The 16,672-nt window shown below is 52.3% G+C and overlaps 1 protein-coding gene across 1 annotated transcript in view; it reads right to left on the bottom strand.

Moving 5' to 3' along the window:
* The window catches only part of LOC137434986 (uncharacterized), a 98,914-nt gene that overhangs the window by 10,136 nt on the left and 72,106 nt on the right, over positions 1-16,672 (bottom strand). The window contains exons 6-7 of the transcript XR_013624601.1: positions 3,842-3,976; positions 3,541-3,690 (exon numbers count right to left, since the gene is read on the bottom strand). The gene's annotated coding sequence lies outside the window, so the exon portion shown is untranslated. The remainder of the gene's footprint in view (positions 1-3,540; positions 3,691-3,841; positions 3,977-16,672) is intronic.

The following is a 16,672-nucleotide window of genomic DNA, read 5'->3' on the forward strand; positions in this document are numbered from 1 at the left end:
AGACCAGGGAAGTCATGGGTTGCGCTGACTAAGGATCTAGGTGAACCGTGGCCCGAAGGAGGGTCTTTTGCGCTGGAAAAATTGGACGCGTTGTATGGGGCATTAGAAAAGTTAGAACAGGACACGAAACACTTCCCGCCTGACTATTGGAAAGTCTTTGGTTGGTGGAAGGAAGAAGCGATGAAGCGACAGGCAAGGTCGAAACAGGCCAGCCTGGCCGGTGAGGTATCAAAACTCAAGGGCCTGAGGAAACAGGTGAATAAAATGCAGGATGAAGCGGTTAAGGAAATAGAGAGGCAGGCTAACGCGCGACTGATGCCGCTCGTTGAAAACCCAGACCCCGCGGTAGGGGAGGTAGTAACCAATCTACCCTCCCCAGCCCCAGACCTAAGCTCTGTCCCGGGGCTTCAGGCGCCACCTATCCTTTCTGCGCCCCCGCCACCACCTCCCTGCAACCCCGCTACCATCACGCCCCAGTTACCCCAGGGGCCGACACCCCACGGCACGAAGGTCGTTACCCCCCAGAACCATCCGAGCCAGGGAAATCCGTTTGTACAGCTCAGGGCTAACGGGATAGATAACGGGACCGACATCGCAGGGTTCCCGCCACCAATGGGACAGGACGGGTTATACCCCTCGCTGGTAGGCTATGATTGGAACGAGACCCCCCCGCACCACCGGAATGTCTAGTCTATACCCCCCATTGAAGGAATGCCCGGAATTAACAGAGGGGGAAAAACTGTGCCCCCTACAAGTTATCGGAGTTGATGCAGCAGGTCATGGGGTTCGAGAAAGGGTACCATGGAAGGAATCCGCCTTAACGGTGATGCGGGAAAGGATTCAACATTTGCTCATCGAGGACCCACGACAGATAGCACCGACCATAGCGAATTGGATCACATGCGAGCATGGCGATTGTGACTTTCGAGATATAACTCATATGGGAACTTCCGTGCTCCCACCCAAGGTATGGGATAAGGCTAAGCAAAGAGCACAGTGGCCGATGGCTGACCCAAGGGCGGTGGGTGCAAACCCCCAGATAACACAAGGGCAATGGGGTGATCTAAAGGTCCGGCTGCTAGAGTCTATTGAGCAGGCGCTGTTGCCAGCAGGAGGTCCGGATTGGGGAAAGATCGGGGCCATAAAACAAAAGGCAGGAGAATCAATTGGAGATTACCGGGAAAGGTTGGAAAGGGCCATCGCGCGCTGGGGAGGACTGGGCCCGATGCTGCTGACAGAACTACCCAACCCATTGGTTAACCAATATTTAATAGAGGGGCTCCGGCCAACATTAAAGAAACAGGTACAGTCCGTCCTTTTCGGCTGGAAGGGAATGACAACCAACGATTTATGCGACAAGCTGGAACAATGCCCGGGTTCCTCCTTAGAGGAGAAGGATATTAAAGAGGAAATATTGCAAATGTATGTCCAGGAGAAACGGGCTCAACTTAATCAAAAGAAAAAGGGGGATCGGAGTCAGAGCCACATACGCGATCAGTGCCAGAAGTGGGGGCCCGTCCGGAGTTATGAGGACCCCTGGAGGGATTGGCCTTTCTATAAGGGCCAATCCCCCAACGGAGAGTGGGCCCACCATGAAGGCAACGACTGCGACGGTTGTACCGACCAAGACGACCATGGACGAATTAACATGGACGAGATAAGACAACAATGGGCAATACCACCCCCTCTTCCCCCTCCTCCTCAAAACCCTCAAATTTGGACCGTACCAGGGCCCCCTCCCCAAATTTGGTATCCACCAAGACCCCTTCTCCAAAACCCTGGACCACCCCCCAATAGTGGGACGCAGAATGAAGCGAAGGGGACCTGGGCCCCGCCTCGGGGTCTGCCGCAATGGCAACAAGTAAACCAGTCACAGTGGGGGCCGCCAGACCGACGGCTGGGTGGAAGGGGTGCCGTAGAGGGACGACCTGTGCCCTCCACACCGCCGGTTCCGCAGGAACCGTGCTTCTATTGCAAGCAAATGGGACACTGGAGACGCGATTGCCCAAGTGCTCGTAGGGGGTTTCCGTACCAGGGCCATCGCGGGGCCTATTGACGGGACGCTAGCGGGTCGCCTAAGGAGTGTCCTCTCTTGACCATGACGCCGGCAGAGGAGCCGACCTTGACGCTGGACGTAGACGGGAGACAATTAGAGTTTCTTGTCGATACGGGCGCGACCCGCAGTACAATTAACGAGGGGCAACTGCCATCTTTGCGCCCCACGGCGAGGAACGTTCAAATAATGGGCGTTTCGGGCTTACCCCAAGCGCTTCCTATTTCGGAGGAAGTGCGAGTAACATGCGGCCCGCTAGAGGCTAAACATGCTTTTTTGATGACCACTACCGCCCCAACAAATTTGCTGGGACGGGACTTATTGTGCCGATTGGGCTGTCAAATTTCATGTACAGAGCAGGGAGTTTTCGTAGATGTCGCGGAATCTAAACACGACTCGTTGATGATGGCATTGTCTCGTCCCGGCCCCACCGCATATTGGTGGCGCTTGGACGAAGGGGCTCTGGCTACTTGGACGCATATCATAGATAATGTGTGTTTGGACAGTCCAGTTCTGCGAGATTGGCTACAACTGCACCAAATTTCGATAAAACACTTAAGGGATAATCCACCCCATTGCACGGCGTATTACGATGCAAAGGGCGAGGACGAGGATTATCGAGAGAAGGTTAAGGAAAAGCTGGGCAAGCGCACGCCTCTACACTTATCACGGATATGGATCGGCCGTGAGGGGATAGGTATCGAGGTAATCCTATCCGCGAGTCAGCGTGCGTTGACCCAATACCCCGCAGGAGCGGCCGCCCATGTTACCCTCACTACTGCCAAGGGGTGGCCGCCGGAAAGTGTAGGTTGGATGGTGGGGCGATTACAGGAAGTTCCCTTACAAGGTTATTGGTTTAAGAGGGGCCGCTGGACTGTGAGACGGCTCAATAACGGTGAAGGGTTCTCGATTGACATTAAGACACAACTGAGGGATGGAGTGTTCGAAGAGGCAGAGTTGCCCCCTAAGGGCACCTATGCCATGAGGGCAGTGCTTACGGACCCGGGTGAGTCAGACTACCTCCTGGCGGAGGTGCCCGACGACTTATGGCCTCGGTGCGACGATGAGGTTGGACGGATGCGAGACGCCGAACCTTTAGTGATATCAGTGCAGCCGGGGATGCGTTTGCCAAACGTGAAACAGTATAAACTACGACCCGAGGCCGACGAAGGTATAGCACCGGTAATTCGATCCCTAGTGGAGCAGAAGATTATCGTGGAAACTAACAGCCCATGTAATACACCAATTTTGCCAGTAAAAAAGCCGACGAAAGATAAATGGAGGTTTGTACAGGATTTAAGGGAGGTGAACAAGGTGATACAAGGCATACACCCACTAGTGCCGAATGGAGAGACCCTTATGATGTCAATTCCGCCGGACGCAACGTTGATCCATTCCATCAACACATGGAGATGCTTCTTCCATCGTTTCCATTTTCATCCCCAATGGTATGCAATGTAACGATCCCGATTATTTCTTGGTCTAACCTCATAACCCTGTGGAACTCGTCTCAGAAACTCGGGATCAAACTTTCGTTGGAGTATTTTTAAAGGTTCTTGAGATTTTCCATTCCTTGAATGATGGGACTTGTAAATGGCTTTCACAATTTGCAAAGGTTTCTTGAACACAATTATTATCTGCAAAACAAACAACAGCAACGACAGGCTTACAATGTGGCTTTCCTTTCTTCAAGTGAACTCTTTTTCCACGCTGGTTATGAACAAAAGTTTTGGAATCAAGTGACTTGATTTTGGGATTGTTACCAAGTGGATGTAAAAATAACAATACCTCAATTGTGTTGTTGATGGCAACAGCTGCTGCTATGGAGATTATGCTGGGGATGATTATGGTGTGAATCGCACTGTGTGTGCGAACACAGTCGTTGCAAAATAACCATGAAACTGGTGGTGATGACAATCACTTCTGCAAACGATACAACACGCATTGTTAATGGTAACATTTGCTTTTCTTCTGAACTATTTGTTTTATCGCAATTCCCATAAAACAATGTGCAGGGGTGAAACTCTTCCATATGCATACAGAAATCAGTATTGTTGCATCGACCAATAAGGAAGTTTCCGTATTTTCACAGTCAGAAAAAATGCCGTGTTTTGGGAGAATTGGAAGACGGTCCAACTTTATCCGTTCAACCAGATTGTGAGTAAGGCCACAACTCCTGTGTTCCAAAACATCGTTACCGCGAGTGTGGAAATTTTTACCACAGTATTGGTTAGCACAGTGGAGGTTTGAGTTTGATACAACGTGTGCTGTAAATATGCACTTTCCGTCATCATTCCTTAAATTATTACCTCTGCCACCAAAGGTGGATGGAGGTTATGTTTCACACCTGTCTGTCTGTCTCTTGATTTGTTTGTTTATGAACAAGATATCTCAAAAAGTTGTGGACGGATTATTTTCATTAAATGTGATTCTGTATTGTGATTTTCTGCTCTACTCTAGGATACTAAATGTGAACTGTTCACCTAGCGGAGGTATGCTCTCTACTGAGTGTCGTTACAGTTGGTTATGGAACTGCCACTGAATAGTAAATATATGTTTTGTAACACTAGTACACCCACCACACAGAAGCGAAAGGGCAATATTATTAACCTATGTGGGGTATATTTATGTATATATATATATACATACATATATATATATATATATATTGTTGCGGATATGGGATTTGCATCCATCCATATCCGCTTGTAAATATTCCCCTATTTCCTCAATACTTCCCAACTATCCCCAATCCCCCATTCCCTAGTCCCATTTTCTGTAAACAACACTCTGTAGACCCGACCTCCCCCTATTTCCCCCATTAAATGTCGTGCCCAGGTTCACCGCATCTCATGTAAGACAACTATAGGACATCTTGCTAGTTATTCTTAGTCTATGTCAGTTAAGGACTCGTTTCCATTAATTCTGACCCTTCGTTGCACCAGAATGTGATTGTATGGCACCGTTAGGAAGTTTAGGACCTCCCAATACCTCCCCGCAGCTCTTCCTCACGGTTCAGCAACAACAACAACAACAGCAACGGCGGCGGCGTGCACAGGGAGTGCGCGTCCTCACTCCGGCTTGGTTGGTAGGGGGTGTTGGGAGGGCATGAGGCCTTCCCAGCGAGCCGCCATCGAACATGTGCTCGACGGGGTTACCAAATAGGGGCTCCCTGTCAGCTCCTCGTCAAGGGCGGAGCCCGGTAACCCCCGCACCCAATGGAAGCGGCGGACCGGTCCCATCTGGGGCGGAGCCAACCAGCCGAGGGCGTGTCACTCCCCGCTGAGCATGCGCAGGAAGAGGGAGGTGACGTCAGATGCGCGCTGAGCTTGGAGAAAGAAAGACGCCACCTCCGAGCGCTGTGAGGCCTCCCTGCATCTCTTGGACCGTGCTTGATCCTGTTCCCAAGCCAAGGTGCACCTTGTGCTATCGACTGCCTGTCCCTTCCTGCCATCAATCCCTGTGTAAGTCAGCCTTGTTCCGTTTGTCTGTGGTCTGTCTGGGAAAAGATAAGACTGTAATTAAGTGCCTATCTCTTCTGTGCCTTTACCTCACTACCTTGTAATCTACCCCTTTTCTCCCCCACTGTAATTATACCCTCCTCCGGAGGTCTTGAGAACTGTACCCCTTGCGTCGTTTCATTTATCCCAGTCGTTGTGTCCTTTCCAATCATTGATTTAGCGTAGCGCGATTTGGCCAACGTTCGGGTGGAATCGGGTGAGTTGGGGAAGAATCGGGGGAACTGTTAGGTCGCGGCAATACCACCGCTCGGTAAATAACATCTAATCCGCGATCCGTAACAATTGGTGTCGAGGAGTGAGATACGAGGCCCGAAGCGCGCTTAACGCGCTCAAAATTACAAGCAGTTGGAAATTGTTTTGTTTTAAAAGGAAAACCCGAATTTTGAAAGTCGCGCTATGGCAGATCAAGACGGCTGGGTTCCGGTAGAGGAGAGTGAGGCAGGGTCGATCCAGGACCAAATTGAGGGACATGAGGAGAGCGAAGCAGTGAGGGCGGCAGGTTTGCAAGATGGCGCTCTCGCGCACGAGGTTGCGGGCGCGCAAAATGGCGCCTCGCACATGGCTACGGCGGCCGCACCCGCTGCACAAGTGGGAGGGATGGCCCAAATGCAGGCCCTCATGGAGAAATTTATGGTACAAATGCAGGCGTCCCTCAACCTGCAGAAGGACGAGATGAGGGCTAATAGTCAGCAATTGGGGAATCGGATGGATGCTCAGAGTGAGCAAATGAGGGCTGATAGTGAGCAAATGAGGGCTGATAGTGAGCGATTGGGGGGCAGAATGGGGGGCAAAATGGGAGAAATGGGGGAACGGTTAGAACAAAGGATGGGGTCCAATAGCGAGAAATTGAGGGATGACATGGGAAACCAGATCGGGGGTTTAAGGAATGACATGGGGGCCCAGATCGGAGGGTTAGGGAGTAGAATAGAGGGATTAGACAATAGATTAGGGGCAATACAGGAGGGGTTAACGGGGGTAGAAAACAGAATGGCCGCTCAAGAGAATCAAATGGAAGGGATGAAAAAGGGGTTAGAGGGGTTAGAAAACAGTATGGAAGGCAAATTGAGGGACATGAGGGACCAAGCGGAAAGGGAAGTTAAAAAATGGGGCAGCAGATAGAGGGGGTCAGAATGGGGGTAGAAACTAAATTGGATGCTCACAGGGAGGAAATGGAGCAGATGAGGGTGGCATCTGGGCAGGAGATGCAAGTGATGGGAGAGGAGATCAGAAGAGGTGTGAGTGAGGAGGTCGGAGGAGTGCGCGAGGAGGTGAGGCACTGTAAGGAGCGCATGGAGAAGGAGGTGAGAAAGGGGACTGTAAAATTGCAAGGTGGTATAGAGGAGTTGACGCTGGGAGTAGAACAACTGACAGTGGGACAAAAGGAGTTGGGGGACCAGGTAAAGAAGAACACAGCGGTAATAGAGGGTTTAAAATCGACACAGAAGGAGATGAAAAAGGACGTAGGGGTAATTTAAAAAGAGTGTCAGACGGTACATGAGGACCTGACGAGGAAAATGAACAAGGTGGTAGAGGTGATGGAGGTTAAAGAGCGGGAGGTGCGGGAGCACATAGAAAAAAATAAGGTGGAGTTAGAGGAAGAACTTAAGGGGGCGCACGAGGAGATGAAAGAGGTGAAGCAGAAATTAGAAGAAGTGGAAGAAGGGGTGAGCGAAATTAAGAAGCGACGGAGAGAGGATAAGAAAGAGATAAAGGAGGAAGTAAAAGAATTGGTCCAAAGTCTGTGTTCGGATCGTGATGATGTGCTCATTAACCGGATGAGGGATTCGCAGGTGATGGAGGAGAAGCGAAGAGAAAGAGGACCCGGTGTAAGTGGTGACCAATATGGTCGTGCGTATGATGCGCCAGGTGATTTAATAAGCTTGGGGGTCGAGATGGACCCGGATGTTCGTGAGAGGCCAAGAGTGAGGTGTATGGCTGGTCCGGAGGGTATGGAGCGAGGGTGCGAGCGAGAGGATCCGGTGATGGGAGAGGTGCGAGGTGTGAGTGAGCAAGGTTGTGGTGGTATGGAATGGGTAGCGGGTTGCGGAAGTGTGACCCATGCATCGACACCAACAGGGGTAGTTTTTAGAGCGACAGGGGAGGCACGAGAGCCCCTTGGGGGTAATGTATTGTGGGGGGCCCGGCCGGTTCGGCCCCGCGCTGACCCCGCAAGGGGCGACGCACGGGGTCCGGCAGGCAAGCAACGACTCGCATACGAGGTGGTCCCACAAGGTCCCACTCGCGCCGTATGACGGCAAGAGTGATCTACGCGCGTACCTGGCGCAGTTTGACTGTGTGTGTAAGGGCAACGGTTGGGGTGAGGACGAAGGTGGAGTACACCTGGTGGCCGCATTGCGCGGCGCGGCGGCGGAGGTGCTGACGGCATTACCACCGGGTGCTCTCACCCTGCCAGCCCTCCGCGACGCCCTAATTAATCGATTCAGCATTGAACAGCAGAGCGAGCTTGTTAAAGCTCAGCTCGCGCTGCGAAAACGCAAGCCCCAGGAAGCCATCGGGGAACTTGCCCACGACATTCGCCGCGCAGTGGGGATCGCACATGCTAACATGGCAGCGGATTCCCGGGAAAGCCTGGCGCTGGACCATTTTATCCAGGCCCTCCCGGATATTGAGCTCCGGCAACAGCTCGCCATGTGGCGCCCGCAGACTCTGAGCCAGGCGGCTGACGCTGCAGCCCGTTGGGAAGCAGCGAGGCCCCTGGCCCGGGGGAGCGAGCGTCACGCAATGGCGGTCCGCCAGGTGGGACCCCCGATGGAGGGCGGACCCCTTAGGGGGCCCGCCCCCGACGTGAGTCCTGACCTGGCGGGCATGGTCCGGAGGCTGGTGGACCAGCGCCTGGCGGGACCTGGACCATGGCAGGCGGCCCCGGAGGTGGCCCGCGGTGGACCACGAGCGGGTAATCCAATTCGGACCTTCAGGGGGGGGGATTTGGAATTCCGGAGACAAGCACCTTATCAGGTGAGGTGCTATACTTGCAACCGTCTGGGTCACCTGGCGCGGCACTGTCGAGCCACGCGCCGGGATGATCCCCGGCGGTTGAGGTCCTCAACTCCGCCCAGGGGGGAGCGGGTTAGCCGACCCCAGACACCCCCCCGCCAGACCCCGGGAAACTAGAAGGTGTCGGGCACGTAGGGCGGTGTTCGGCAGAAGAGGATGGAGGAGAGCCCTCATTGACGCGACAGGTCATTTATTGTGGCCAGATTGGAACCGGTAGCCTGACAATCAGATGCAAAATTGCCGGCGTGGGGGTAGACGCCGTAGTGGACACAGGAGCTAGCGCCACGATCATCAGCCCTGTGGTCCTTGATTCGAGCGCAGGTGGCTGGGATAAGATCCAGCGCCTGCAAAATTATAGTTTGCAACTTGCTACCGGGGTAACGGCCCCGATCATAGGGCGTGGTTCTGTGACCCTCAAGTTAGGGTCGGTAAGGAGGGAGATAGATGTTTGGGTGGCGGAGGTGTGCGACCCATGTTTAATAGGGTTGGATTTGTTGACTGCCAGCAGTTGTAAAATCGACTTGTGCCGGGGGATCCTGCAGGTGGGAGTAGAAGAGCTGCCGTTAGGGGGAGTGAGCACGGCCGAGAGAGCGGAGCTGGAGGCTTCCGAGGCCGTGACCATTCCCCCAAGGGCCGAGACGATAGTGCCGGCCCGGTGGGCAGCTCGCCCAACATGGCAGGAGTCCTGCGGCCTGGTCGAACCGGTGGCAGCGCAGTCCATACCGGGTTTAATCGTGGGCCGCACCCTTGTAAAAACGGACGGACCGGTAGTGGCCGTCCGAGTAATAAATATAAGTACAGAACCACGCACTATAGTAAGGGGCACGAGGGTAGCTGGCTGCACCCCAGTTGAGGAAGTCGCGACAGTGAGGGGCGAGAACGTCCAGCCGAGCCGGCCCCGGGGGGAGCCTTCAATAAGAAGTAGGAATTGGCCCGATCCCATTTGCGAGATGGTAAATCGTAGTAGCGTAGAGTTGGGAGGTACCCAGAGGGAGGCCTTACACAAACTGGTTGGGTCCCATTTGGACCTCTTCTCCCTGTCCACCGAGGATATTGGACGTACGGGCCTGGTGAAACATCAGATCCACACCGGTGAGGCCCGGCCTATTCGTCAGGCCGCCCGACGGCTCCCTTGGAGCAAGAGGGCGGAAGCTGACGAGCAGGTTGAAAAAATGCTCGACGCAGGCGTGATCGAGCTTCCGGGAAGTCCTTGGATGTCACCTGTTGTGCTGGTCAAAAAGAAGGATGGGACCACGCGGTTCTGCGTGGACTATCGCCAGCTAAACAACGTGACACTCAAGGACTCATATCCCCTGCCAAGGATTGATGACACCCTCGATGCCGTTGCGGGCTCAAATTGGTTCTCAACTTTGGACCTCAAGAGTGGGTATTGGCAGGTGGAGATGGATAGGGCAGGGAAGGAGAAAACGGCATTTTCCACAGGTAAGGGACTGTATCAGTTTACTGTGATGCCGTTTGGTTTGTGTAACGCCCCCACCACCTTTGAAAGATTGATGGAACATGTACTAGGCGGCATGCCATGGCAATCATGCCTGGTGTACCTGGATGACGTCCTAGTACATGCCAAAACGTTCCCCCAGGCAGTAGCTAATTTGGACCAGGTGTTCGGGTGCCTCAGACAGGCAGGGTTGAAGCTGAACCCGAGTAAGTGCACTTTGTTTGCAAGAGAGGTGGCCTATCTAGGTCACGTGATCGGCCGCGAGGGGGTAAAAACGGACCCAAACAAAATTAAAGCGGTAGAGGAGTGGCCCGCACCACGTACCATCAAGGAGGTGCGGGGATTTTTGGGACTCTGCTCCTACTACCGGCGCTTTGTGGCGAAATTTGCGGAGTTGGCCCGTCCCCTCCACCGGCTTACGGAGAAGGGGACGCAATTTAATTGGACACGGGAGTGCCACGAGGCCTTCCAAAAATTGAAGGGGTGTCTAACATCCGCACCCCTTCTAGCTTACCCCACTAGCAACGGGGCATTTACCCTGGACACGGATGCGAGCCAGGAAGGATTGGGCGCAGTTTTGTCTCAGACACAGGAGGGCGTGGAGAGAGTGATTGGTTACTATAGTCGGGCCTTAAGTAGGCCCGAGCGAAATTATTGTGTCACTCGCAGTTATTGGCTATGCTGGCTGCCATGAACCATTTCCACCCGTACCTGTACGGGCGGAAATTTTTGGTTAGAACTGACCATTCCTCCTTGCAATGGCTCCTTCGGTTCAAGGAACTGGAGGGCCAAATTGCAAGGTGGTTGGAAAAGTTGCAGCAGTACGATTTTGATGTGGCCCATAGGGCCGGGAAGGCCCATGGTAATGCGGACGCACTCTCTCGGCGTCCTTGTCTGGGGGAAAACTGTAAATTTTGTGCGAGACACGAGAAGAGGGAGCAATTGGGCGATTCCGCCCCGATTCTCGTCGTCCGGGCAACCCAGGTGAGAGGGCCAATTTTGCCACTAACCGCAGATGAGGAATTCGGAACTTTGGCTTGGAGCGCGGCCCAGCGGGAGGACCCCGTACTGGGGCCGGTGCACGAATGGGTGAGATTGGGGCAAAGACCTAATGGGGAAGAGGTCACCCCCCTCGGGGCACAGACCAAGGCATATTGGGCTCAGTGGAAAACCCTGGAATTGAAGGATAACATCTTGTATCGCAAGTGGGTGGAGGTTCCCTCTGATAAAACTTCCTGGCTGGTGGTAGTCCCAAATAAATTTAAGACCGATATATTGCAACAGGTGCATGGTACCCGCCCCGGTGGCCATTTGGGCAGGACAAAGACGACATCGCAGGTACGCCGGAGGTTTTATTGGGTGAATATGGGGCGCGACATACAGGACTGGTGTCGGAGATGCGACGCCTGTACTGCCAAAAAGGGACCAGCACGGAGGATGAGGGCCCCCCTTCAATTACACCAGGTGGGGGCCCCCCTAGAGCGGGTGGCCATGGATATCCTAGGCCCACTACCCCGCACCCGCCTAGGTAATAAGTACATCCTCGTTGTGATGGACTACTTCACCAAGTGGCCGGAGGCCTACGCCCTCCCCAACCAAGAAGCAGGGGTGGTAGCGCAGGCCTTCGTGGAAGGATTTGTGTGCCGGCATGGGATTCCACAGGAGTTGCACACCGACCAGGGACGAAATTTTGAGAGCAAATTGCTAAAAGATGTGTGCAGTCTCCTGTCAATTCGGAAAACAAGAACAACGCCTTTAAGACCTCAATCTGATGGGATGGTGGAAAGATTCAACCGAACTTTAATCCAACAACTGGCACTGTTCACTGCCACCCGTCAGGATGACTGGGACGAACATCTCCCTTATTTGCTCATGGCCTACCGAACCAGCCAGCACGGGGCCACCGCATGCAGTCCAGCGTTGCTTATGTATGGGCAGGAGTTACGGGCTCCCGCCGACTTGCTATGCGGTCCCGTGCCAGACACAGTGGTTAACCCGCCGAGGGAGGGGTACGCACGTCACCTAGAGGAAGGCATGGAGCTAGTCCATGCCTTCGCCCGCCGCCAACTCCATCTGGCGGGGGAAAAGATGAAGCGCAGGTACGACCACCGGAGCCAGGGGAGTCAGTACACTCCGGGGATGAAGATTTGGTTCTTCAATCCCCGGAGGAGGAAGGGTAGGTGCCCGAAACTCACCTCTCCCTGGCAAGGCCCGGGGGTCGTCCTGTCGCAAGTCTGTGACGTGGTGGTAAAAATCAAAATGGGGCCACGAGCCCTCCCTCGGATCGTCCACGCCGACCGGATAAGGCCTTACACCGGCGAACAGGCGCCCCCGTGGATTGCCTCGGCTTTAGATGCCGAGGCGGGACCCAGTACCTCTGAATAAGGGGGGCTTATTAGTGCCAGAGGACTGGGGGATTGATGAGCGATGGGCCCGGTGGGTAAGGGTGGCATCCCTGCCACCCTTCCCATGAGGGGGGGGCAAATGCGCTATAGATTAGGGGGTGTATGGCAGTGAAAACTAGCCCGGGTGGGTTAGGATATTGTGTGTAGGGATCTAGCGAAGATAACATTAGGTAACGTTAAGGTTAGTTAGTGACAAGGATACCTGTAGAGGGGACGCAGGTAGATTAGAGTGGATGATAATGACGAGGGAGCGCAATAGTTTAAAGGGACGACTGGGAAGCGCAAGTTTCAGAGGGGAGTAGTTAGATGAGATGATGCTGTGTGAGAACTGGACAGGTGTGTGGAGCAGTGTATGAGTAGTGAGTGTTGTGGATCAGCGCGAATGCGCTTGGGGGAGAGAAGGGTGCAGGCGGCACCAAGTATGAGAGCACAGGTGTGCAAGTACTGGTGTGTGGAATATATGGAGCAGAGAATGAGTGGTGTGGAGAGAGTTGGAGTAAGTGGTACGGAGTGGTGTGCATGGTGCGAAGGTGTGGATGGGGGAAGAGTGGACTCCTTTTCACGAGTACCCGGGGAGGGTAGTTAAAGAATAGTTAGAAGGTATAGGTAAATTGTGGTTGGATATTGGCATTTGTGGTGCGGATGCAGAATGGTATTGTGGATGGGTGCATTGGTGTGGTGAAATTGGCTGGTCGTGTGGCCTGTTAGTATGAGTGTGAATGGTTGGGCACTCCGCCACTGTTAGATGTTGGCCAGGTGAGGCCGCAGGTGGGCTCTGGGAGCCGATAGTGTCAGTGGGTGCCTGAGGATCCCGGGTGTGGATCGGGCAGCCCGTGCCAGAGAGGGCACTGAGGGGGTGAGAGTGCGAGAGGGCCTTCCCCAGTTAGTTAGGTTAGGGTGAGGAGCAGGTGAGCTCGGTAGGCAACAACAGTGGTGGAGGTGTGCAGGTGGGCGGACCAGCTAAGAGCGTCACACGACCCAGCCACCGAAATTGTGCGGGGGCACCGAGTGATGAATCGGGGGAGTGAGACCCCAAATTGAGAAGCACCACAGTTTGGTCAATGGGAATTGGTTTTTAGAACCCATAGTGTAAGTTGGCCAATGGATTGGCAGGGAAAGACCCCGGGTAATGTAAAGTTGTTAAAGTCATTTAGGAAATAGTTAGGATTGATGAACCTGTCGCACCATACGCAGCCACTTACCTGAGGTGGTGATGATGACTCCACACCTGTGTTCCTTTGTTCTGTGTTGCAGGAAAGGAGAATTGCTGTGTGGATTTGTGAGACGCATCACGACGTGGATGAGACATTGGGGTGATTCCATCTCTCCCTCCTTAGGAGGGACTGATGATGAATTGGTGATGGCAGATTTTGATGTTGAGTTGGAGATGGCAGATTTTGATGAGAGTTGGAAATGGCAAATTTGATTGGTTAGGAGGGAGAGAAGACGAATTTGGTTTATGGGAGGAACGGGGAAGACAGTAGGGACGTTGTTGATGTGTAAAGTAGATGTTTATGGGTAGTGTTGTGTTTTGTGGATACAGTAAGGGGTAAGGGAGGGGCAATGTAGGTTACCTGGTGGGGGGGGGGGGCGTACGGTAGGAACGTACCTGTCTCACCTGGTTCCCATGTGCCCCCAGTGTGCATTACCTTGAATTGCGTGCACTTTTGCGCCCTTACCACCTTACTCACTTGTCTTCTTTTGTCTCCCACCTCCGAGGATCTGGCTTTGGGGCAGAGAGAGAGGAGAGAGAGGTGCTGGCTCCGCAGTTGTGGGCCTGTACTTCCGCTGCTTGCTGCCTGGATCGATACACCATATGGACCGCAATTTTTGTGGCCACCCACAATGGACCGCAGTTCTTTTGCGGTCAAGCACCACCCGTGGATGGACCTGGGTCAACGTGGCACCTATGCCATACAGGTGAACCACTTTTAGTTGGCCCCCTGACGGCCACAATTAAGAAATGGACGCGGTTGGCGCCTTTCTTTATTTCTAAAGAAGCCAGAAGGCCAAGTGCACTCCATGAAGGCAAGACCAGCGGCAGAATATCGGCCGGCTGCGACACCACCGGTGACCATGGACACTTGATTGTGCCTTTTTTTTTTATTGAACGCTTTATTGGTGCACCGGATGGTGCTGACTGTGCATAATGGGGTGGTGCTTTTGGTGCTTGGACGGGGTGCTCTGCACATTATTAAAGGCCGTAGGGCCACAGGGCACTCGTGGGTTGGTGTATCGATGCTGGCATGCGTGCTCTCTCTTTGCATAACATCTGCATGTGTTCCTCAAAGAACAGGTCCTGGATCGTAGTGTAAATATCAGTCTTGTATAAATGATGCTCCCTACCGGCTGTATGTTTAGTTTGAGGATGCTTTCCGCGATTCGGTTATCCTGTGGGTGTGTTTCTGTTAGGAGAAGGGTGCAACGTCGCAGGGGGACATATTTACTCATTTGTGAACATCTGTAAAACTGTCGCACTCAGGGTTGAGTTAATAGTAGAGGGAACTACATCTGAGTGCCACACTAAAGTAGGTAAAAATTTATCGGGTCGGGACGCCCCGAGGTAGAGAAGGGTGCAATGTTGCGGATATGGGATTTGCATCCATCCATATCCGCTTGTAAATATTCCCCTATTTCCTCAATACTTCCCAACTATCCCCAATCCCCCATTCCCTAGTCCCATTTTCTGTAAACAACACTCTGTAGACCCGACCTCCCCCTATTTCCCCCATTAAATGTCGTGCCCAGGTTCACCGCATCTCATGTAAGACAACTATAGGACATCTTGCTAGTTATTCTTAGTCTATGTCAGTTAAGGACTCGTTTCCATTAATTCTGACCCTTCGTTGCACCAGAATGTGATTGTATGGCACCGTTAGGAAGTTTAGGACCTCCCAATACCTCCCCGCAGCTCTTCCTCACGGTTCAGCAACAACAACAACAACAACAGCAACGGCGGCGGCGTGCACAGGGAGTGCGCGTCCTCACTCCGGCTTGGTTGGTAGGGGGTGTTGGGAGGGCATGAGGCCTTCCCAGCGAGCCGCCATCGAACATGTGCTCGACGGGGTTACCAAATAGGGGCTCCCTGTCAGCTCCTCGTCAAGGGCGGAGCCCGGTAACCCCCGCACCCAATGGAAGCGGCGGACCGGTCCCATCTGGGGCGGAGCCAACCAGCCGAGGGCATGTCACTCCCCGCTGAGCATGCGCAGGAAGAGGGAGGTGACGTCAGATGTGCGCTGAGCTTGGAGAAAGAAAGACGCCACCTCCGAGCGCTGTGAGGCCTCCCTGCATCTCTTGGACCGTGCTTGATCCTGTCCCCGAGCCAAGGTGCACCTTGTGCTATCGACTGCCTGTCCCTTCCTGCCATCAATCCCTGTGTAAGTCAGCCTTGTTCCGTTTGTCTGTGGTCTGTCTGGGAAAAGATAAGACTGTAATTAAGTGCCTATCTCTTCTGTGCCTTTACCTCACTACCTTGTAATCTACCCCTTTTCTCCCCCACTGTAATTATACCCTCCTCCGGAGGTCTTGAGAACTGTACCCATTGCGTCGTTTCATTTATCCCAGTCGTTGTGTCCTTTCCAATCATTGATTTAGCGTAGCGCAATTTGGCCAACGTTCGGGTGGAATCGGGTGAGTTGGGGAAGAATCGGGGGAACTGTTAGGTCGCGGCAATACCACCGCTCGGTAAATAACATCTAATCCGCGATCCGTAACAATATATATATATATATATATATATATATATATATATATATATATATATATATATATATATATATATATATATATATATATATATGTATATATATATATATATATATATATATATATATATATATATATATATATATATATATATATATATATATATATATATATATATATATACATACAGTATATATATATATATATGTATATATATATATATATATATATATATATATATATATATATATATATATATATATATATATATATATATATTATATATATTATTATATATATATATACAGTGGAACCTTGACTTACGAGTTTAATTCGTTCCGTGACCGAGCTCGTAACTCAAATTGCTCGTATCTCAAATCAAATTTCCCCATTGAAATGCATTGAAATGCTATTAATCCGTTCCAGCCCGCCAAAAACCACACCAATTTTTTTTAAAATATACAGTATATATAAAAATATCTCACGCTTTATATTTCACCTGTATGCAGCATAC

Source organism: Myxine glutinosa, chromosome 9 (assembly GCF_964187855.1).
Source record: "Myxine glutinosa chromosome 9, kmMyxGlut1.1, whole genome shotgun sequence".
NCBI lineage: Eukaryota > Metazoa > Chordata > Myxini > Myxiniformes > Myxinidae > Myxine > Myxine glutinosa.